We start from the raw sequence: 24,298 nt of genomic DNA, 5'->3' as shown, positions 1-24,298 counted from the left end.
AACAAACTAAAGTATTGTAAACTTGCATAAAGTGCATCAGAACAAGCAAGAAAAGTTCTTAGAAAATGATATACCTTGATTGTAGATGAAGTAAGCATGGTGTCTTACTTGATGCTAGCTTTCATTCACTTGTAAATGCAAGAGGTTTTGAAGACTGACTACAACGTTTTGTTTGGAAGTAAACATGTACTTTTTTCCCAGATTTCCTGTGAAAGGTCGACCAATTTTCAAAATGTTGCAATTTAAGGATAGTCAAAAAAATATAGGCAGTAGTGGTGATTTTAAACTTTGGAATTGTTTTGAATTCCAGGAACTTACCATTAACATGAAGCAATCTGAAGACTTAAGGCCTGATTCATGGAACATATTGCGCAGAAAATCAGGGATATGCGCGCAAAATCGTGCGCAAGCACCAGTTCGCTGATTCATGGAACTCAATGCGCTGAGCTTACCTGGGACTTGCGAGGAATCTGCGCCGGTCTGACACGTAAATGTGACAGCACAAAAGCCTTGCACGAGAACCCAAGCGAAGGGACGTCCGGGTCTGCACAGCCACCTAAAAAAGGGGTGGAGCATGTGGAATGGGGAACAACAAGCGAAAATGTGTGCTTTACGAGGGAGGTTACTCAGTCAAACAATCGCAACGCCCATACGTGTGAAAAGAAAGTGCATTCATGGATTCAAACAGGGATCGACGTGGGTGAAATAGTATGTGCAAATCCCGAAACTGCTACGAAACGCGATAGCAGGCAGAAACGTCAATGCGCACACAAAAATTATGCATAAAAAGCATGCGCGATGAACAAACGCACGTATACTGCCAGGATGAATGTACCGTTTGTTGCAGCAGTGATCGTGGGACACGCAGGAGGAGGAGGTTGGCCAGGGCCTGGATTTTCCACCCAAGAACCACACTTTTTGGAATGCCGGAAGACCAGGTCTATGCCAGGTACAGGTTTCCCCCTCATATCATCTTAGACATGGTCACAGAGTGGGAAAATGACCTTACATCACCCACCATGTGCTCCCAAGCACTGAGCCCCTTGCAAAAGGTGCTCACTGTACTGCATTGTTTGCCCACTGGGTAATTCCAGTAGACCACTGCAATAGTTAGGGGCATTTCACAGCCCACTCAGTCACACTGCCTACACCAGGTGATGGCAATAATGACTGCACGCCACTCAGTCCGTCGACACATCTATATGCCCAGAACACCTGCTGAAAGGCAAGCCTAAAGTGCTTGGTGTCATTGATTGCACCCATGTTGCTCTGCGTCCACCTAGGGCAACAGAGCATATATATCACAACCGGAAACAATGGCACTCCATCAATGTTCAGGTAGTCTATGATGCCAACGGCATCATTACTTCTGTCTATGCAAACTATCCTGACTCCACCCATGATATGCATATATTCAGAATGTCACCCCTACACCGGGCCCTGGAAGCTGGGAGGCATGGCAACACATGGCTCATTGGTGAGTCTAAATGGCCCTGTACATGCATGCATGTTAGACACAGACAAATAGACACCAATGACAAACATGATCACCTCTCCAGGGGACAGTGACTACCCTCTGAGCACCTACATGATGACGCCAATACGTAACCCCACCACACCTGCCCAGGTAAGATACAACACTGCCCATATTACAACTCGGGCCATAGTGGAGTGCACATTCAGAGTGCTCAAGTCATGTTTCTGCTTCCTTGACACTCTAGTGATGAGTTGCTATAGGTACCACCAGTAGTGTGCAGGATCATAGTGACAATGTTGCAACACGGCCTGGCATATGGGTGGACATGGTGGTTCCACCACATCTACACCCACAGGCACGCGGCTTGCGTATGACTGTGCAAAGGGCACGTGTAGATGCTGCCTGTACCCAGCTTATGGCTACTTTTTTCACCTAAACTCCATCCCCTGTGGAGTGCACACGACCATGCCACATTCCAGATGCAATTCAATGATGACAAAGAGCCAATCCACTATGCCCACCAAACCACCCTGGGCTCGTGCCCCTGGATGTGCAAAATTGTGTGCATCCCTTACAACTTAAAAGACATTCCTCTCTAACCAACACAAGTAATACAATGAACTCAAGTATATTATCATTATACTGTGTCATGGTATGACATGGTATGACACGTCATGCAAAAGTATTTTGGAAATGCCTGATACACAAGGCAGGTGTCTCAAAGAGCTCAAGGATGGATGGAACAAGGGATGAAAAAGAACACTCGTACAGTGCCATAGAATCACTGAAAACATAATAGTCACTCCAGGCTATCCCTGTGCATGTCATACAATCAACAGTGATGGCAACCGTGATTATGTCTGATGATGAAGCTACAGTTTCATCAAGTGCATGAATGTGCCACCATGCAGGGGCTGAGGACAGGGTGGAACACACAGACGCCATACAGGCATGGTGCAACCAGAAGGAGCAAGTGCAGAGACGTTTACAGGGGAGTGGCATTTGGAGGTGGGAACAATTTCAGTGGTGGTTCAAGTGCGTCCAGTCATTGGAGGCTGGGGTAAGTATAGAGTGATGCAACTCTCTAGGGTGTTTTGCCAAGTGCAGCAATGATGACACTAGTTCATTTCCCCGGGGGAAAGTGTACAAAACGTTGCTGGGGGTGACAGGGGCCTGTGACACCCTGAGGTACATCAAGCAGCCAGTCATCAAGCTGCAAGGAAAAATGATTGAGCGAGTGAGAGAGCAGAGGGATCGCTTAGCAGGGAAGAGGGAGAGAGAAGAAAGAGTAGAAGAGGAAACTCCTGAGGAGATCGAGGAACATAAGGATATGAGTCCCCAAACAGAGGAGTGACAGGAAGGGTATCCCAGTGGGTGGCCCCTGCTGACGATAAAGATCACCCTTAAAAAGTCTAAATCTAGAACTGGCACACCTGAAGAAGGTTGAAGTAACATGATGATATGGCTCTGAAGGGACAGCATTGGGGTATGCATATTTGCAGATAGGTACTACACAGGCCCGACAATGCACTGCGTACAATGCTATCTTTCTATGAATCGGCTCTTTCAACCATGGCTAGCCAGTGGAGGACAATCAGTGGCAGACAGATGTGGTCCCTTGCCTTGACGTCAAGCATAATCCTTGCGGTCATGTTCTGAATGAATTACAGAGGGTGCGGATTGGAAGCACGGAGGGCGAGCAAGAGACAGCAGCAGTAGTGCAGCCTGGCAACAATCAGGGCTGTTGAGACAGTGACCTGCTTTTGGAAAGTGGGAAAATATGAAGTCCCTCAGAGGAGATATAGCAGTTGGTTGTACTTCCAAGAGATGACAGAAATGGGACATGAGAAGGAGAGATTTGAGGCAAACATGACCGCAATCTGTTATATCTGTGCATTTTGCTGTGGCTGTACGGCCACAGGAATCTGGTAACAGAGAAAGTGTGAAAGCTGATTCTGGGGCCACAATGCAAATGAACCCAGTCCTGCTGACTTCAAGGCAGAGGTTATTCACCATGAATGAATCATAGACAGACAGTCAGATATGAGTGATGAAGATGATGTGGCTGAGGATAGCCTGAAATAAAGTACTGTGTCATCCCCATATCCAGAGATGAAAGTGCCAATCATACGTGCAGACATGTACATGTAGAATCATCACAGGCATAGATCACATCCCTGTTTAGCACCAGAGAGAGTCATAGAAGAATGAAAGCTTTTGTTGTGCACATGGTATCGGTGGGCAGAAGTAATGAGGTTAACTATACCATAGCTTGAGCCCTGAACTTTCTGAACCATATACACAGTACTTCGCATGATACATGTGGTGGCTCAGGGCACCGACGACACATAGGGCACATGGACATGATGTACGCTACTGCATCAATAGCACGGAATAGAGTGGGAGATGGAAGTGGAGAAGAGAAAGGACTACATGATCAATGTGACCTTAAGAAGTACTTGCTCAATCTGCATGTTGAGAGTGAGTCTACTACACAGAGGGCATCACGCAGAGCAAATGGAGCCACCACCATCCCTACACCATCCCTACAAAAATAAAAAATAAATAGATGGGTATGTATCTAACTTTTTCCTTTCTCACTGTTATCTCACATATTCTCCAAACTACCTTGCCTTCACTCCCAATGAATGCAATTTTTTTTGTTTTATGACTTTTTTATATTTTGTACTGCACTGTTAAGATGCATCTATTGATTGCCTTTCTCGCTATGCCCTTATCCCCTCGTTATTGCTCAGGTCTGAATTGCTCTCTGTTTCCTGTACAATGTGTTCAGTTCATAATACACTTGTGCAACTCTCTGAAGCCTGGACTGCTGTTTTTAACAACGTGAAGAAAAAGAAAATAGAAAGACAGCCAAGCCAAAAGATAACTTGATCAAATTGTTAAGCCTTTCCAAAGTAGCCTTAACATGCCTCGAATGGTCAACTATACAATGGTAGAAGATGGAAAATGCAGGGGATGGTGGGTGACTTTCTCCAATGGACAATCCAAAATACACTTTAAGGCATCTAGATAATTGGGGTACTTTTCGAAATTGGGGTTCATGACTCGCCTAACTTCCTTTTTTGAATGTTGTAATAGAACGTACCGGTGAAGAATTAAAACAAGTCGAGGCCTATGATTACTTAGGCATGAGAGTGACCACAAATGGAATTTGGAGGAAACACGCGCAGAAAGCAAGGCTAACTCCAGCTAGATATAGTGGGGCTATCACTAGATACGCCAAAACACGTGGGGTGGTGGCCATGAAGGTACCTATGAAGGCAGACAGGCTGCACTTTATGGGGCACAGTTTTGGGGTAAAGAATTGGCAGTGAGAGAAACAGATTCATAAAAAGCATCACAAGGCTTTCATCGTCCACTCCAATGATACCATTACTGCTGGAAGTGGATTTACATAGAATTTGCAGCATCATTAAAATTAAACCGGTATTATATTGGGTTCAGCTATGGAGCACACCTGCCAATAAATGCCCTGGTATGCACATATAAAAAACACATTGAGTACATTGGTCCATGGCGTATATTGGCAACATCCAGAATGCAAGCACTAAAACCATAATTAAGGCCAACTTTAATGACCTAGAAGAACAGTTACTGGCAATCAGTACCCTGCATGCCATTTTTGCACTTACCTGCTCATGGCGATTGGTGGAATTCCGAGCATTACATGACTGGTAATACCGCATCCGACGTCCCGTCTTGCGCCCATCTCCGCTGCATCTCTGGTGTTCCGTCCTGAACTGGCTGCCATGGAAAGGGAGAAGGGGCTACGTGCAGTCCCTTCTCCCGTTCCATGGTGGCCATTTTCTTTGTTCACTATGGCCGCCACGAAAAGGGAGAACGGACTATGTTTCCCAGTCCACGGTTGCCATTTATTTTTATTTTTTTCAGTTGCGAAACACGAAGTGGCGGGGAGTCACTACTCTCAGGCCTGTAACTATGGGCCCCTGGGGCCTTACCTGAATCGGTAATGCCCCCCACCCCGGCTCAGGCCTTATTTCCTGAGTAAAATACAGAACTCAATTACCCTCAGCATATATTTGAGAAAACAAACTTGCTGCTGTATATGGACCATATTTGGATGAGGTGAAACCAAAATATGCAAGGTTATTTATTATTAATGAAATTTCGACTCAGCATCCTGTCATTATCTGACAGACAACATAAGTGGGACATGAACACCAGTGATAAATGTTGCTACTGCAAAACCATGAGAGAGAGTGAAATACGTTTCTTTTTAATATGCCCATTCGATATGGAGTACAGAAGGGCGTGCTTGAAACCGAGATATTTAGCAAATGGGATTAGAAGCACTGAACAGCCACTACAGTCTTGTAGTCATACAGGAGATGTCACAACGTTGCCGTGGTCAAATACTTATACAGAGCCTGGCTGAAAATCACTAAATGAATGCCCCTTTCCGATTGATATTCGTTTTTACAATTAGCCTATAGTCAGCACTGGTCGAAAATCAAATGATGTTTAAATCATGATAGGTACTAATGTGATAATGTCGTTTGCAACGTGTTTTTAACTTTTTTGTATCCTTTTTATTATTGCCCTACAAACTTTGTATGTTTTATTTGTTATTTGTAAAGCTTCTATCCATGACGCTCTCTCGACGTGATAATACATTGATTTATTGAGTGTAATTAAGTGCTAAGCATATCTGCGCTTCCCACTCACACCTACAGTGTTCCTATGCAATAAAGAGTGTATTTGTCTTTAGATAAAGTAAAAGCAATGAAAAACTGGCACCTCGTATGGGCAATGGAGTGGGTGGCTTACATGGCCCCAGGTATTTAATTAAATGCATTTTTAGGACAGTCATCCATCCGTAGGATGCGTTGCCTTCATTGTATTTGCGAAAACAGAACAGCAGGTACCTTTCAAGAGCTTCCTTCTGGCTTGCAGAAGAATGCTTGACGCCAGTGTTACAATATTGCTTTGATGATAGCAGTTCTCTTTCCTGGCCTTACTCTTCATTCGGTCTACAATTGATTTTATTTTAGGTTCATATTTAATGTCGTCTTTACTGGATCCAGTTGCTGACAAACTATTTTGCTTAGCTCGTGAATTGATATCAAAGAGGTTCCTGTGATGAATACGTGTTTGCATCAATTGCGTTTTAATTGCATTTTTTCACTGGAAATATGTATACATGACTGTGCCTCCTTTCGTAGTCTCACCATCTGTCCCACTTTGTGTGAATCCTCCCCGATTCTCTCCTATCACCTTTCATTCTCAGTTTCCTCTGATGCATGTTTAATCCTAGGTGTTCCTGTGATGCTTCTGTGGGAATCATATGGAAATCCTATGGGATTCCTGCAACAAGATGAACATGTTTTGCCAAAAAACATGCTCTCGATTCTCACCTCAAACTATCCAAGTGCACATGTGGTCATCTTCCCACTCTTCACGGTCATCCTACTGTGCACACGTGCTTTTGCCACCTCCCCATCTCGTTTTAAACACTTTGCTTTTTCGGCTTCCCTTGGGATACCCACAGTAATCGATCACACCGAGCCACAAAAATAAATAGTTGCTTTTCAGTTCTGAAATGCCTCCTTGCTATAATGTACCCTGATAGAATTTAGAAAGTTATTTTGGGCCATGTGCTCACCCTTTTTTGGTGATTTAAAAAAAAAACCTACTGGATGGATTTACACTAAACCAAAAAAAAAGAATATTTGTGATGCTTTGTGCCCAACGTTCGTATTTGTTGCGAATCGGTCCAGCGGTTTTTGCACTAAGGATTTTGAATGTAAGCACTTTTCCCTCAAGACTGTTAGACTATACCACATTGATGACCCCTAATACAGGTGAAACCAGGTATGTAGTTGGCTGCCGTCTTAAGAAATGTCTGTCTTGGTTGATTAAGATATTTATAAAATATCATTGCCCTTAAGACAAAGGCAATTCTCTGGTGTAAAAAGGCTTGCATTTGAGATAACTTTGATACCCACAGTGCCTTGCGAATGTGGCTCGGAACTGGAGGTGAAATTCCAGTGAGGGGTTCTAGGTGGCGTTGTGACTTGCTCAAATGGAATGTTCTACATATGTTTCCCCCACTATAGTTAAGGTGATTGCATGGATCCCTAGGAAATCCAAACATTCTATTACTAATAACTTTTGACTTGCATGATGGATTTGGCTGATATGTTCCAGTCACCAGAAGGGCTTTGATGCCCCTCTTACTGCCGAAGGCCTGATTTACAAAATCGTTTTTCAAAGGGAAAGTCCAATTGAAAAACCTATGTGGAAATCAGACCCAAGTCTTTTCCAACATCTGGGACTTTTCACACAAAACAACTCATCCTCCTTTACCGTATATAAGTACAATGACAGATGTAGAGGGTACAACTGCAATACAATACTGATTTTGAGTAATATGGACAGACAATATTACAATTAAGAGCATATTCTTAAAGTAAAATGCTTAATGTGCCTAAACGGGGTAAACTTAGAGTCTCTCTCACTTGCCCTCCAATAGTAACTGCTGCTATTTTAAGTGTGCGGATTTGATCTCTTTAGTGCGCAAGATAATTTCCTATCTCCAGCTCACAGTAAATGCAGGTATACAGCTCCTAGGTGCCGAAGCCTCTTTCCCTAAACAATGGGAGCAGAATCTACCTTATTATTTGGTCATGTTCAGGACAAAGAATTGCGCAAGCTCAATGTCACCTGACCTAGTATGGTCCTTGTCTGTCCTCCCTATTTTAACCCTCCCTTGCCTTGCCGTGCCTTGAACCACTTGTGTATAGGCGTGTTATAAATGCCATAGCAAATCATATCATATTAAAATGCATTTTTGCCTCAAATTCAGTTTGGCAAATACTCCTCTCCTTGCACCCTGGTGCCTAGAAATGCAATGAACAGCAGTAAATGCCAAAACTATTGGCTTTGTCAATGCTTGTTTGACTGAAGCCAATTTACCCTGGTTCACTACAGTCCCCCATTTCCCAATGCCTCCTGCACTACCGGCACCTGCCAACATAAAAATCATCTGCACTCCCATTTGAAGGACCATTGGGTCCACCTCCTCCAGAGTCGTCTCTCGGAAGAACAATTGCGCTGCTGGCCACAGAGATGAATAACAGGATGCAAGTGCTCTCCCTCCACATAGTGCGTGAAGGGAGTAAAGCTGCTGGGGACGCCTATTTGACCGCTGGGATTCGGCATGTCATGTTTTGGGTGAAGCGAGTATATCCAATGCAACATGTTGGGTTTGGCCAAAACCTTGTGAATGGTCAGTGCAGTTTGCATCTAGTACCACACTTGGCAAAAGTGGAGACGAGCAGTTAGTTTATCTGTAGGCCTTTAGGGTAAAAACAATATATCAGAGATTGCTCAAATAAAGAAAAGGTCTTGTATCATGGAAAAGGATAAATCACATGTTGGACAAGTGTCCATAGCAAATATTGAACATGTAAAACTGAATGGTGATGGCTGCAATGTTTTGAATTTATCATAACCATGGGCAGTCCTCTGTGCAGCCCTCTAAACCATTGTTTTTCAGCCTACCAAGCAATTACAGACGTATTGAACATGTAGCTATCTATTATTGTATTGCCGCTCTGTGACTTTCAGTACAAATGATACACAGTGGCATCATAGAAGGGGCCAGTAAACCCCTTATGTAATGCCAAGTACATGTCCACAAACTTTGTGGGCTTACATCGACAGAAGGGCGCTTGTCTATTGCATGGGGCTATGTGCCATTCAGCAAATGAGGCAATCTCTGATGTCTGTGTGCTATGCATAAAAGTAGCATGAGCATGGACAATTAGACTCTGGGAGCTTGATCTGCATGTACACCACCAGACGGTGTCACAGGTACACAGTGCTGCCACAGGGTTCTTTGGGGATTAGAAAGAAGGTTCCCAAGTACTCTAGGGTGTCCTCTATGTAGGGGTCTGGGACTGTTTCCAAATATGTCAGGCTCACCCGTGCTAACACTGACAGCACAGCAGCCACAGGGTACCATTGATAATATGGGTGCCCAGCTGCAGCAAATTGCCAGAGGGATAAGTGCACCCGCTGCTCTGACTAATGAATGTGCTGTAGCACTCCGAAGTGCTGCAGCAGCATTCAGGAGCAGTGTTTTGTGTATGTTATAGAAAGGTCAGGCTTAGCAATTCTGGCCCAAAGTATAAAGACTAGCATGGGTCAAGACCAGAGATTCACAGAACCAAAGGCTCTGCATCTCCACTGCTGTCACATTCGTCTAACGCTACTTTTCCTAGGCTAGATCTACCTGCACCTCCCTGACCAGGCAGGTGAGCAGTGGGCTACAGCCTGACTCTATGCAGAGGGCAAGGGGTTGAGCAGCCCATCAAATTCAGACCCCAAGTCAGGAAGTGGAGTGAGGACATCAGGATGGCCAGGGAAGTGGATGCCTGGGCAACTGTCAGTCAAAACAAATGTGTGGCTGCGTTGTATCCCTGGAAATGCCTGTTTGATACACATGATCAAAGCTATTGCAGACCATTGAATGCTTCAAGCGGTGATTACTAATCCTTGACACATACCAAAAGAGTGTGAGCTTTTCAGAATTACAAAATGTGGACGGAAATGTTGAGCGTGATTTCAATTTGCACTCTGAACTCCCAAACTTTCTCCTGAATGAGAAAATGTAAGCGGGACACAATCCTGTTTGACATATTCTGCAGCAATAGAGTGAGAGTGACCATGTAGAATGTTCTTATATTATGAGAGATCGTTCTTGTGACCAATACTATGCATCTAATGACGATGAATGAATAGGTCTCGTTTCATAAAAACTATTCTTTGGTAGAGATACAGAAATGTGATCTTCAACATAGAGGATTGTACATGGGCAGGGATGCCATTGGTGGTCGCCAGGGGTCGAACCTGTGACCCATTAGGTCTGTCCTGATACCACTGTGGTCTGCCTTGCTACCCCTAAACATTTTTTTATTTTTTTATTTAAATGGACGTTGGACGCCTGCTTGCATTTACAGTAATTTTGTAATATGTGCCTATAAACATTGATATTAACGATACATATGGTGATCCATTCTTGTATGAAATGTATATCACATTACAGTGATATCGTAACCATATTTTTCATAGTGTACTTAGGAACAATGTTATGTGATGCCTCTTCCTGTTTCGTCAAGGGGAGAAAGGTCGTGTTCCATGGCTTCCTGTGATGTCAGTTCAACGGTGGGGTCAAATGACATCACTTCTTGTGATATCATCAGAGGTCAAGGGGTGTGTGATGTCACTTCTGCTACCCTTGACAATTTGGTACAATTAGTTTCCTGTACATGGGTGACTATCAACCACAGGGAAATATTCCACTGATGGGTTGAGAGTCACATCCGATGGACAGCAAGAGTGAAGCTCGAGTTGTCTATGATGTAACGCTCAACCCTGAGGTCGAATATGTCCCCTCGGTTGCTAGTCACCCATGTACAATGTTATGTTGTGTATTGGTGTCATTTACCTAGAAAGGCATCTAGGAGGAGCGATATGGTCATTTAATTTAAATGGCCATCATTTCCTGGTTTGTCATGCGACCTGCGTGGGTAATGCAGGTGGTGGGCTGGATGTGAGCTCTGGATTGCGTTGTGAAATCGGCAGGAGTGGTGTGTGGAGAAAGCCAACTTGCATTTGTTGCTGACTTTCATATCTTTCGATCATATCAGTTATTCCTTTCAAAAGTAATAACTGATAGGAGGCAGTCATTACTGTTAGAGTCATGCTTAGTTGCTAAATGGACCCCATAAACATCACTCAGATTCTTGTATTTTCAAGACATTGAATGTATCTGTGGGGCTATACCTTAGATATCTCTATGTGAATGACAAAGGCATTTGAATAGTGCAAAGATGTTATTGGAATGACTTTGCAGCACTATATCCTTGTATAAAGCTCATATGGTGGATTACCAGCGATTTCAACACTTTATTTGGGTAGCACTTAGCATATGATAGCAACACTTTGAACCAGGAGAGCGGGTCCTTTAAGATGAGGTAACAGTATCTGAGATGGATGGGTATGCAGATCTTACTCAAACATCAATAATCAGACCAACTCAAGAAGTTGGCAAAAGTAAAGCTATTTTAATAACAAGTAATTACAACAGGGAGTACAACGGACATCAATGGACGCCGCACAGATTTACCTCAACATAATTCCTATAAAACATAGCCTTTATACTAAATATTCGTAATGAGTGACGTCAGGATATGTGGCAACATTTGGAAACCTACTAGGGGTTGCGGTTTGGCAACAGGGACCATCTACATATGCTTTCTATGGGATAGAAGGATCTGATTGGATCTCTAAAGTCAGGTGGGCACCTAGGCTCATCCCAAGTGCAAGTCATCTTCTGTGTCATGAAAATATACAACATACTATTGGCTTATCAAACTATAGGGCTCTTTGCTAGGTGGCCCTCTATAATTGGTTGGCACGCTTGTACCTTTCTGGAAGATTCCACACACTAGCAGCACTCAACTGGGACTCCAGATGCTGGGGGGTTTGGCCTGGTCATGCCTCCCCACCCAATTAGCCCAACATCCATCATCGCTCCTGCGGTCTGCCATTCAATTAATACCTTTGAACTCGGCCTTGCAGAGGCTCACTGCGCCTGGGAATAAAAGGGAGTGAAGCATGGTCTTATCTTCTGGTCTCGGTGTAGCTTGACCCAAACTCTATTCTCATCCGATCATGTGACTGGAGACCACGTTTTCGAGCTCTTTGCTGTATTTTAATACCATTAAATGAAGAAATCTTGGCACTTGGTTTTCATTACACCTCATACAGGAGCTGAGCTCGCTTCTCACATTTTTGTATCTTCTTGAGTACATGGCAAGGCTCTCGGCGGCCCCGAGTTTTGACTCTGGACCAGGCGAGTCTTTCTCGAATCTTCCTTCGCCATCAGCTATTATTCTGCTGTGCCACACTTCCAATTCTTCCATTCACGGGGTCCAGGTTTGCTAAAGTGCGTTTGTGGAACATCCAGATTCTATATATTCCGATGTATATACCTTGGTGCATCGCTACACTGTATTCACTACGTAGCCAGCCTTATGATTACTTTGTCTACTTGTGTTACTGCATCTGTACAATTATAAAATGGTTTTGCATTTTCTTCGGTGCCTCTCCACACATGAAATCTTCATTTCAGGGGCAAAATGTTACATACTTCATTACTTTGCCATCAGGTTTCTATAGGGTCTACATTTTTACTTCAATTATATCTCTTCTGTGTGCATCACCTCAAATTCATGTGACGTCACCAGTTCTTTCTTCATTCATTTTCATACTTCTCCTCCACAGGGTCATCATTTCTTTATGGATACTTATAGGACTTTCTCAATGGAATCCTCGTTTCAAGGACTTTTCGTGATATAGGCACCATTTGTGCATGTCACAATTTCCGGTCACCAACATATAGGCAGAATAGGGGTGGAACTTCCTGTAGAGGTACTTGGCTCCTCCTCTACAACTTGCAAATGTGAGGTTTTACCTTAGCTGTTATGACTGAGTAGGTGCCAATGCTCTGCCTACCACTAGACCAGAGGTAAACACGCCCCAGAGATGCACATCATGGAACTCAGCAGCATGCAAACTCAGCAGCAGGGAAAGGCAGTGCATGCACTGAAGATAAGTGGGATTGCTGGCATGGTTCAGGTGGTGGGGCTGTTGCAGCAGGGAAAGGCAGTGCATGCACTGAAGATAAGTGGGATTGCTAGCATGGTTCAGGTGGTGGTGCTGTTGGAAGGGAGAAAGGGCAAAGGATTAGGGGGTTGAGGGGTGGGAGCACTCAAAAACAGCAACAATGCAACACAAATACTGAGAGCACATAGTCACGATGGTCTTCAAACACAGACGATGGTGGGAAGTGAAAATATGGCAGTGTTCAGGCGATAGTGATGCACGTAGAAAGGGCAGCTGGAGTTGGTACACTGCTGAATCACAAAGACCCACATTAGCATATGGTGCCTATACTTGCCATATGAAAGCATGATTAGGCATTTGAGGCTGCATTTAGCATATCAGAGCCAACACCTCTTGTCTTTGCTAATGCTTGTTTTCTTTACACATTGCAGCAGACGCATCAGGTAAGGGCATTATGCAGTGTCCTTTGGTTATTGAATATATTTTTTCTTGCATTTCCTTAACTGCTTCTGAAACAACATGTGTATTGATACATGATGAACACCTAATTCTGTGACCTAGTTTTGTCCTGGAAGAAATATGAGATTTGTCATTGCGTTGTCTCGGGAGGATAGCTCTGGGGTAACAGGCTCGCCTTCAAAACAAGACGACGTAGAGCAACACAGGTTTGATCCCCGGGTCCGCGCTTAGAAACCTCGGATATTAAGCATGCTATAATTACCCAATTACATTTATTGATAGGGGACTCACAAGGTGGCAAACTCAAGAGGCTTAGTGGTATGGCAGCAAATCACCATAGTTGTGATTACATTGGGCCTCATCATATGTTGGGCTGTGCAGTAAAATGCAGTGTTAATACCGAGTTTGGGGGTAATTTGGAGGATTCGCCACCAGCTATGACCTTGAGGTAATTTCACCAAATTTCAGTGGAATTACCTCTGGCGGAATTTCTGCCACAGTAATGCTGCAGAAATGCTGCATGGAGTCCTAGGGACTCCAATTAAATGAGAACTAACACTGCCACCACCACTTGTAATCCAGCGCTAATAGCACCAGACCAATTGGCGGTAATGGTATTATAGTTCAGTGACATCTTGGCAGATTTACCGCTGAGATACCATCGCACTCATGATGAGCCCCATTGTACCCTTATTGCTAAAGGGTCATGTTAATGATGGAGGGGTTACATGTTTGCATCTTTGATGCAAACATGTTCCTCTCAGGCAGACCCTTTTGATTATTAGATTCACCAGTGCAACATGTTTCATAGCTCCAGGTGGAATTTGATTCCACCTGCCTTTAATGATTGCATGGTTGAAAACGCAACCTAATGCTATTCTTCCATCTGCAAGAGATGCTTCTCATTGTGGTCAATGGACCCTCAATTAAAAAATCAGAATTAGTCCTGCGAGAGAATGTCAACCTCCCAAGAATCCATTGATTAGACCTGCTGATGAAAGTAAAGCCCTAAAGGATTCAACAAATACTGTGATTGGTGCTCCCCAAAACTGCTGCTGTGGAGGTGCAGTTGTATTCTGCTACCTTGCTCCTCTTAATTCCTAGTGCAGTTTGGCTCCCTCTCGACATCTCCCTCAGGGGCTCATTCTTTTTACTCCGATTCTCAACCAAATGAACAAACACCTTGTTCTACATCACTTCTTGTTGCAGAGACAATGATTATGCGCAGCAAAACCTACTCTATGCGTAGAATTCTGGCAGTAACAGGGTAATATATTGTGTATAGAGAGCATTTATTAAAAAATAAATATTGATAGTGATGGTAAAATGTAAATCAAAAGATCTGTCGACTAGATACATTATGGAGTAGCAAATGGGAGTAATACCTGTCACCTTTGGCTCACTATTCAAGATAATACACATTGCGCCTCATAATGAGTCTGGCGGTAACCCTGCCAGTGCTACCGGCAGGTTGCCGCCATACCCTGTAGGACTCTATGGCACTGGGGACACAGAAACACTGGCACCGTTGCTAACGCTGCTTGTGCTTCCGTGAAGGGTTTGCCTACCGTGACTGCTGCGCACAGCAGGGTCAGACCTGTTTGGAACAGCGGCTGCGGCAGGCAAACACGTAGTTTAAAAGTCTGTGTACAAGGGTACTGGTGAGCTAACCGGCACACTTGTTTCTGGACCGGCAACACTGTTATGAGGCCCATTAAAAGGGCTTTTATTCATTGTTCCTATAGAGCCTTTTCCATTAAAGCACAATGGAGTGCAAGAGGAATGTTGGCAACCATCCCACATGCTATTGTGTCTTGCAGGGAAATGTACAGTTGAATTAGTATCTCTGTTTCGAATTGCCCCAGACAAAAATCACTGGAACTCTTAACACAAAAAGCAATTTTCAGAAGCAACATGGGATTTTTTTCATTAGAACGCTGTGCAAAATGAAGTGATTAGCAATGCATTCAGAGGGTTGTGACTCGCCAACCAGTCAGGTGGGTGCTTTGAGCCAGTGGCATATACAGTTGAAGGCCCACAGCCTTCAAAAGATACCAGCACATCGTCCACAATCACCAATAAGGGTGAGCCACAAATGTGTCCCTCCACTCCAAAGTGCACCCCCAATGGGTGTAATTTTAGGGGGGATGGAGGTGTTTGTCGCCCCAACTTTCATGGCACACCATTTTATCCCCATTAATTTGGTTGGGGCACTTTTTCTTCAGATGTCACGCCCCCCCCCCCAACATTTTCAACAAAGTTACTCCACTGGCATCCCCACAGTGATGTAAATATGACACTGGAAAGGCTTTTGACATTCACCCTCAACACAGCTGCGAATGACACTCCAGTCAAATGACTGCCCATAGGAGCCCCGATGTGACTGAAACTGGAACTGCAGTGGCACACTGGGGGACATTGGTGCATACACTAGGGGTTAGTGTGGCACCCTGCTGTGATCCAACTTTTGGTTGTCATGCGACTGTTGACACAGTGCCAAAAGTCCTCCTTAAGGTATGAGCCGCATTTTATGTAAATATCGACGGAGAAATGCATGCACATAAAGTCAGTTCAAGACTTTTGAGCTGCTGGCTGCAAACATCACTCAAAACGCTTAGCTTTTTATTGTTTTCCAAGTTTAAAATTGTTCATGCTTATTGCAGAAGAAAGCTGGCAGCACTAGAAATAGAAATGTCTCAAAGGATGACTGACATATAATTCATATCCACAGAGTGTTCTGCGTAGAATTTAGTCTTTCAGGATCCTGCTGTGCCGCCATGTGTTCACTGCAGCAAGATCACACAGTATCCCGTGAATCAACTGTACCTTTGCCAGCATCTTATATAATATCATGTAACACAGTGACACCCAGTGACATGATTCGGCTGCTCCTCTGTTCTTCAAAGAGAGTGGGCTTCGTTACGAGGCTGGCGGTAGCCATGCCTGTAATACCGCTGCCGGTATCTATTTTTTTCTGGCACCCGCGAATGGGCAACTACCGGGTCATGCTGAGTTTGGCAGACCCGGTAATTGCCCATTCGCGGGTGCCTGTAAGAAGGGACTCTCCATCCACATTCGGCCCCATAGAGCTGAATGGGAATGGGGAGGGTGGTAGCACCGGTACCGTTAATAACGGTACCGGTGCTACCATCATGTACTGCTCGCAGGTCAGACCTGGTGGCTGCAAGGGCACCCGCGAGCAGAACTAGTATGGCAGTATGGTAGCAACAGTGCCGGTAGCGATACCGGCGCCGTTGTTGCCTTACCACCATACTTGTAATGAGGCCCAGTGCCTCCTTAGCAGCAAGACACAAGCTACTTCTTGCAAAGATTGAGGGTACGTGAAATGACATCCCCCTAAATCTTAAATAACATAGCTTGACCTGTTTTGAAATATATGATAATTGACCTTTAAGTGCTAAGGGCGTCTATGTTCACCCTGAATTACTCTAAGGAATCGTTGTAGGCTCCGCCCACCCCAGCACTTAAGTTTAAGCAAGAAAAAACATCTCTTCCTAGCAATAACTCTGAAAAGGTGGTTACTGCGTGATCCTAGAAAGAATCACGTTGAACAAAAGTACAAGAAGGGCTTTACAGCGTCTAAGCATTTACAGAATGTTAAGACACATATCAATGTTCTTTTCTTTAAAACAATTGCTCAGAAAATCCCTCAGTGTACTTGTCACTGACATTTGAACTATCGCTGACAAGTGATGCACACTTTGCCCCGATATGACACCATTTGATTCAGAGAGTGACCGTTGGTGAATTTATTTGCCTTTTTCCATCGACAATAGGCCTTTAGAGAAACTGCGCGCACTTCTATGTCTGACCCAGGTTGAAGTACTAGACAGACACTGGGCTGCCCATTGTTAATATTTTAATGCATTTCGATATTTCCTCACGTAGACTTAACACCCCAATTTAATGCTCCGTTTATACAACCCCACCTCACAATTCAGGGCACAGAACAGACAGTGAGGAAGTTAAATATCGAAATCTATTTAAACGAAAACGATAGTTTCAACTATCTGGGTCTCAACTACATTCATTTGGGTATCCAAAATAAATACTTAAACAAACCTTTAGGTGTCCATATTAATCTCACTATTATTATAAATCCACAAAGGCACCCACTTTCAAACATTCACTCTATATTGCCAATACATTCCATTCTACCAATACCAGACCTTCTCTACATTTCTTTTGCTTGTTCATCAATCTATCCAAACCAATTATTTGTGGGTAGAGTTCTACAAGATACAAGGGCATGCATTTTTCTATTCTAGAAATTATAATTATTATAAATATAAGTGTTCTTTTGTTTTTTGTAAATTAAGTTTTATTTATTTTTCAAGAACCAAGAAAAATAAAGACAATCTGGGGGTAAATACCCCCGGAACATGCTCCAGTCACCAAAAACATTTGTCTGTTCTTAATCCCCCCGTGTACCCTTCTCCCCAACATCTGTATGAAAAAACATATTGCGAAATATGTGAGGTTTCCAATCCTACAATACACAACTTCAACATAGAGAGGTCCATTAGACATTATGACTAGAACATGATGCACTTGCTACTCCAACACATGATTTAGCTCGGACTGAACGGGACCATCTTAGGTGACTGCCCCCGCCATTCCCATATCCAAATCTCGTGTGAATTGCTGCCATTCCCCCTCCATCACTGAGCTCCCTCCGTGAATTGCTGCTGTGATCTTTTCCATGAGGTAAATATCCCTTGCTGTATTGGACCACTCCTTCAGGTTCGGGAACTCCCGTCTCTTCCAGTGTCTTGTGCTGCATGCACTTGTGGCCAACAATAAAAAATGGGTCATGTGAGGCAAGGTGTGCCATTGTCCCCTTTGATTGTCCAAACCAAACAGTACTACTGCAGCCACACCATTAGCGCTATTGGGAGCGTGGTATACGCTCAGGAAGCACTTCTGTAATTTAAGAAACATCCCATAGCATCTGCCGAAACCAATCAGTTAGGAAGATTTTTTGACTGATGATGTCCACAAATATTTGGTTCAAGACATATAGAATGAAGGTGATAAATTGGCCCTGAAGAAGACATATGTTCTGAAAGGTCAAAACACGTGTTGGCAGGAGTAGACCTATCACTGATAGAAATTAAAATGGATTAAAAAGTGAAGAGTTTATTGAGATCTGTCATTTGCAAGAATTGGAAACAATCAAAATTGTCAATAAAAAGACTCTACACTGGGAAAGAATGTAATACTTCTTCATGCGCAGTGGCTAAACCAATGCCACTTTTTTGATGTTCTGCTGTATGTTAGGCTCATAAGGGGACCCTGGGTCTTGATTGGCAATCCTTGCGGCACACACTTTCACCAGATTAGTACTTAAACTGAATCAATCCACTCTTTATATATTGTGTGGTTTGCGCAGCAGAGCAGCAGTCCTCCATCCCCCAGGTATCTGAGGGTTTTGTCTGATTTTTGGGATCTAGCACACGTTCCCTCCCTTCCACATCTTTGATCCATCCCAGGACCTCAGCCCAACACACTTGAACCTTTGAGAATGTCCATCACATGTGCCAGTAGTCTGCTCTGTCCCCACACCTCTTCCTGCACATGGGGTTGACTGATGGAAACATCTTTGAGAGCCTCATCTGGTCATATTGCCACTGGTGCAGCAACCTCAGGCCCTGGAGTTTATACTGACTGGCTATTGAAGTTTTGAAGGCTCTCTTACACATGAGTTGCCAGAGGTGTTCATTTAGGTCAAGACCCATGTCCCTCTCCCACCTTTGCCAGAGACCCTTGAACTTGCCCCTGGAGGTTTCTACCAGCACCCTATAGAGTAACGAGATGAGACCCTTCATTTAATTGTGACTGTCAAGCACCTTCTCTACAGGAGTGTGGTCCCTTTTGAATTAGTTCCCTCTATTTCTCCTAGGTGAAAACCCCTTTCAACCGAAGGCAGAGAAGTATGAGAAACCTTCCGATGTCCAGGCTGGCCACCAGCTCCTGTAATACTATGAATTGCCATGTCACACACAGTTGGCCCACCCTGGACTGCCCCGCCTCAAACCATTTCTGATATCTCTCAGACTTGGGAATCTGGTCTCCCACTGGGGGGCCCAAATGTGGCTCAGCGTTGGCCATGTGGTGACTCCTGCTCGCTTTCTCCAGACCTCCCACTAGATCCCAAAAAACGGGTGTTCTCGGATTCTCCTCAGGATCCACCCACTTGGGACCTAGAGCCACTCCCCCACCATTGCCGGACGCATATGGTAGTTTTCAAGATAGACCCACTGTTTATCAGGGTCCTCCTGCAGGTGTGGTACCATAGCCCTCAGATGGGTGGCTTTTTAATGTAACATCAGGTCCAGGAGTCCCACTCCCCCCTGGTCTTTGGGCAGTGTCAGGGTATCATATCCCATCCTGGGTTTCTGGTTTTGGCAAAGGAACCGTACCATCTGAGCCTTAGCTTCATGCAGGAGATCCTCTGGATCCCTTATGGGTAGCACCTGGCACATATACAGAACCCTCAGTAGAGAATTCATTTTCAGGGCGTTCAACCTCCCCATCCATGAGATGTGCCCTTTACCCCAGCCCGCCATGTCACTGAACAATTTGTTAAATAGCGGTGTGTAGTTGACCCCACTCAGGTCCCCCCCAGGTCTAACAATGGTGCCTCTACATCCCTCTGTACATACCCAGAAAAGGGAAATATGACGACTTCCCCTTGTTCACCTTGAAACCTGAGTATGTCCCGTACTCCTCAATTATATCTAGAGCTGCTGGGATCAAACTGTGTGGGTTCACCAGATGCAGTAAGACATTGTCTGCATAAAGCCCCACCTTGAATTCCCTCTCACCCACCATAATGCCCTCCACCTGGGGCAAACTCCGAAGCCGCTCTGTGAACAGCTCCATTGACAGCGCAAACAGGAGTGACGATAACAGGCATCCTTGCCTCGTACCGCTCCTCAGGTTAAAGGTCCACGACAGTCACCCATTCGCCACCACCCACACAAAGGGGGATGAGTACAGTGCCTGTATTCCCTTAACGACCCATTCCCCAAACCCGTACTTGCATTGGACTCCATAGAGAAAACTCCAATCTGGTCGAACGCCTTTTCGGCATCGAGAGCGACCAACATCGGGTTGCCCTCTCTTTTAGTTGCAGCCTCCATCAGATGCAGCATTTTACGCAATGTGTCAGCCCCCTGCCTGCCTTGGATAAACCCCACCTGGTCAGAGAGCACTAATCCAGGCATGACCCTCTCCATTCTCGTGGCGAGCATCCTGGTGAAAATCTTGGCATCCACCTTAAGGAAGGATATGGGGCAATCCCTACTTTCGGGATGACTGTTGTTAGTGATGTAGCAAAGGGTGCAGGTGACATTCCTGTGGCCAGGATGTTGTTGAACAGCTTTGCCATGTTCCAGGCTAGGCAGCACAAGAACGTTTTGTAGAACCCTGCTGTGTAACCATCATCCGCAGGAGCCTTCCCCACCTTCAACCCTCGAATCACCAACAATACCTCCTCCTGAGTGATCGCCATCTCTAGCTCTTCTCTCTTGTTCCCGCACAAGACCGGCAGGGGGGCAACCCTTTCTTGAGGTATTGCTCAAGGGCTTCCTCCTTGGCAACCCTTTCTTCCCCATACAACTGCTCATAGAACATGGCAAACTCCTGAAGGACTTACCCTGTGCCAGAGTGAAGCAACCTGCATCCTTCATTGAGGTTACCCAATGGTACGCTCTCAGCCCTCACAGCCTCAATGCCAACATGGCGTCTGCTTTGTATTCCTTCTCATAGTATCACTCTCTGAGGAACTGTAAGCTCAACACCACCTTACCAACCTCCAATTCATTGTTTTTCCTAGTTACAGTTTATCACTGTCAACCCCTCCTTCGTCCAACGCCCCTGCCCACCGACCTCGAATGCCGATTCTTAGCCTCTCTATCTCGAGGGTCCTAATCCTCTTCTTGGCTGCACCCTCTCTTATCAGGAGGCCTCTCCAGGTTGCCTCAGCGGCCTCCAAAACCGTTCTGAGTTCCACTTCTGCAGTTTCATTGAGGCTAAAATATTCGTCTATCACTGCCCTCATTTCCCTGGTAAATACCCCGTACTTTATTAGCATATCATTGCAGCACCATATGGAATCCCTTGATCTAAGACCCACCATCGAGATATCCATACCCAGCATGTCGTGGTCTGACCAACTAATGGGCGGAAGTTCACTTTCCAAAACCCTCTGTCCATATTGCTGTTGCGTGAACCAGTAGTCAACCTGTGTTCTGGACCCATGGGGTGGGGAGAGAAAGGTATAGCACCTGTCTACCTGGTGACATTCTATCCACACATCCACAAGGCCCTGCTCTGTCGTGTAACCCAGGAAGCCCCCTCCCTCCTGTGGTCCCCCGCCTCTCAGTTACGTCCACTGCGATCCACATGCCGGTCTGCCCACATATTGATGTCCCCCCCAGCAGTAGTATGCCAACTGTCCGGCTAAGTATTTCCCCCATTGCTTCTCGGAGGAACTGGAGCTGTCCTCCATTCGGGCAGTATACCGTGGCCAGTATCTCCTGAACTCCCTCCTAGGTGCCAGAGAATATCAGGGCCCTACGACCTGTTTTCTGCCACACCTGGGGTTCCCCTAGGTGGATCCTCCGGTGAAGGAGGATGCCAACTCCACCCTTCTTTGTAGATACCGATGCTCAGAACACCTGGCCAATCTGAGCCCCTGGAATGCACTTCTCCTTTCCCTGCACCAGTCTCATCTCTTACACCACCAGTACGTCCAACCCCTGCTTCAGAATTCTCTACCCATCAGGGATCGCTTAGTGGGTGAGTTCAGGCCCTTAACATTCGAGGTCCCTAGTTTGAGTGATTCGGCCCGCCCCCTCCATCAGTGTGCACCATTTAGAACCCACAACCCATCTTCCGACCCCTTTCTTATGAAGTAAGCAAGGAAACTCAACTGAACCCCAACTTTCCCCAACCATCCTGATCTACTGCCCCAGCCCTCCCACCCCTCCCCCCCTTCACCCCGAGACCCCAACTTCACACTGGAGATGCACACCATCCACTAGGCCACCAATGTCGACCGAAGCCTCCCCTGCCAAATCCCCTAACCCCTCTGTCCTCCCCCTGTTCCCTCCTCTTAGCTTTGACCCTCAGCCATTAGAGCAACACCTGTGTTTCCATAGTACTGCTCCGCTTATGTCCTGCTGCTGTTCATTTAACCGGAGGCAGTGTGTTAAGCTTCTTAAACTTTCTTCCCCCTGGCATTCTCTCATTTATTTTAAAGCTGTTTAGCTAACCCCCCTCAGGGGGGCTCCCTGGCCACCTTCCTCTGTCCCAGCAGTCTCTGCCTCTTCCTTCAGTATTTGTAATACCTATTGTGCTTCCTTGCCATTGGTGACCCGATAGTCTGTCTCCCCCTCTCAAACACCAATGCAAACGGGAATGACATGCAATATCTACTTGTCTTCTCTGTCAGCCACTGTGTGAAGGGGTGAACATCTCAATGTCGTGACAGGGTGAGGCCCGACAAGTCCTAGTAGACCTTCACCTCATCTACTTCGAACTGGATGCTTCCCAGACGCTTAGCTTTCTCAAGTACCTCCATCTTCTCCCTGTATCTGAGAAATTGGACCACATTTGACCTTGGGCCTTTGCCCCCTCCTCCAACTCTGTGCGCTCTCTCTAGCTTGACTTCTTACCCACCATCCATGAGGAAGAGGGCATTGATGAGGCTTGCACCTTTCTTTCCATGTCGGCAGCGGTCTCCCCCTTTTGCTCTTGCATTCCCAGTATACATATGTTGTTCCTGCGTTCCCTGTTTTCGAGGTCATCCAGTTTAAACAGGGTTTCCTCCTCCTGGGTCTCTAAATCAGTTAGTCGTGCTTCATATTTCATGTCCCTTAGGTCTACCTGCAGGTGGTTGTTCTCCATCCCCTCCATTTTGTCCGCCAGCTTGTCCACCCTACCTTTCAGGTCACAGATCGACACCTGGATGTCATTCTGGATGGCCTTAATTTCTCGAAAGATTCCCTTCAGGTCATCCCTAGTGAGGGAGAGGGTGGCCGACCCCTCCAACATGGTGCCTTTCCTGCTCTCCGCCTCTTCGTGATCTATTGATGGCACTCTCTGGTAGTGCTGCAGGGATTCGAGGCCTGGAGTCTCTTGCTTGTCTGCGTTGGCCAGGGCCACAACTGCATCCCACACAAGCCCTTCAATCAGCACAGAACCCCTCTGTACATTGCTGTGTGGGCTCTCTGTGTGGGCCCCGCTCCATTGACCTCACTGTCCGATTACAGCTCCCCTCCAACGTAGCCCTCCCTTATAAGCTCATCAGGCAGGCAGTCTCAATGTGGCAGGATGCCCTTTCGCCCCGGGGAGCCCACTCTGCAACATAATTGTTAAGTGGGTCACCAGTATCTCCCCCAGTCACCTCGGGATTCAATTGCTTGGTCCAGCTGGGATGTATAACGTGCTTAATACAAACAAGTGGTTTCTAAGCCGGGATCAAGATTCAAACCTGTGTTGCGCTGTGTTGTCTTGCTTCCAAGACAAACATGTTGCCCCTGAGCTATCCTTCCTCCCCATCTTTTCGCATTTGCTTTTATCCAGTTGCAAGACAAATATGGTACCAGAGATATACTGCCTAACAGACATGCATCGATCACTTCTCCAAATATT

This window comes from Ambystoma mexicanum, chromosome 8, assembly GCF_040938575.1.
Source record: "Ambystoma mexicanum isolate Mex_15411 chromosome 8, UKY_AmexF1_1, whole genome shotgun sequence".
In the NCBI taxonomy this organism is placed as follows: domain Eukaryota; kingdom Metazoa; phylum Chordata; class Amphibia; order Caudata; family Ambystomatidae; genus Ambystoma; species Ambystoma mexicanum.
This window is presented reverse-complemented; position numbering follows the sequence as displayed.